Raw genomic sequence first — 1,369 nt, forward strand, 5'->3', positions numbered from 1 at the left:
AATATGCGTATTTATTATGCAGAGATAGTAGAGACAATTGTAAATATTTATTATTTTGTAATTAAAAAAAAAATGCTTCATAAAAGTTTGCCTCTCGTTTTCGATTTTCGGGGTTTCAAGCTTGGGTCAACTATAAAAAGAAAAATATTGCCTAATTCTTGCTTGCGTTTCCTGAGAGCTCTTTTCTTAATGCATTTCTTTTTTGTTTTTCAATAAGAAAAGTACCTTAGAAAGCTAATTTTGAGCAGAATTTATGAGAAATTAGAAGCAGAATTTGAGCAAATTGCAAGACAGTATGAAAAGATATAAATCATTATTAAAAAGAGTAGGTTGTTTTCATGATAGAGAGTTTCTTAAACGTGACAGAGCTTTATTATTAGCATGATGATAAATAAAAATGATAAAAGTAAAAGCCTACGGCACCAGGAGTTCCCAGGCGGTCCCCCATCCAAGTACTACCCTGGCCCAACTTTGCTTAACTTCCTTGATCGGACGAGAACGGGTGTATTCACCGTGGTATGGTCGTAGGCATCAGCTAACCATTTTATATGGCTTCTATATTTAAAGCATGTTTATTTCATCTATTAAAACTTAGACATTAATTGGCATTTGCTAACTTTCGCTTACTAAGTAAGTAAGTAAGTAAGTATAAACAATAGACTACACTAGAAATTATTGTTTGTAAAAAATTATTTCACACACACTATGAAAAAGGTTCAAGTTCATCTTAAAAGTTGTTCGCGATTTAAACACTTACTGTGTGCTCACCTATAAGTGTTTTTGTGTGTTTTAAAGTGTTCTTTCAATAATTTTTACTTTTATTTAGCAAAATGGAATTTTTCTACAAACAACTAGCACACAGTTAGTTATAAAAATGTCTTATTTTTGTTATAACTTCACAAGTAATAACAAATATTGTTTTTGGGGCAATATGAAGAAAACGAAATTTCACGGAAAAAACACAAAAAAACTAAATGTTCTATTTGTGTCTTTTTGTCTTCGAATATCTGCTTCAAATTCAATATTGTGCGAAAGTTGTTAATGAATGGCATCTTATGCGAACGTTACAAGATCTCTCGATTCGATTTGTGAACGCCTTCTATAGTTTCGTATTTATATGGATCCGAGGCAAAATGGTGTTTTTAAATACGTCAACGATCGAGCGAAAGAGATTAGAAACAAATTTCAAGTTAAAGTTGGACATGGTAAAGTTGAAAGTCTGACTAACCATCGTGATGGCCGATGGATTGCCGTCTTCAAATCGATTAAGGATGCTGAAACAATGTCTCGTAATGAAATTGCTGTTTCAGAATGCAGACTGCCTGTTTTCTTCAGAAAACGCGATGAATATGGTTTTTTGATAACGAAT

General features: G+C 32.3%; 1 non-coding gene across 1 annotated transcript; it reads right to left on the bottom strand.

Moving 5' to 3' along the window:
- Positions 1 to 411: 411 nt before the first annotated feature.
- Positions 412 to 530, bottom strand: LOC136082870 (5S ribosomal RNA). The gene has a single exon (XR_010639789.1). It is a non-coding gene; the product is annotated as a 5S ribosomal RNA (ribosomal RNA).
- Between the last annotated feature and the right edge of the window lie 839 nt (positions 531 to 1,369).

Source organism: Hydra vulgaris, chromosome 07 (assembly GCF_038396675.1).
Source record: "Hydra vulgaris chromosome 07, alternate assembly HydraT2T_AEP".
Taxonomy (NCBI): Eukaryota; Metazoa; Cnidaria; class Hydrozoa; order Anthoathecata; family Hydridae; genus Hydra; species Hydra vulgaris.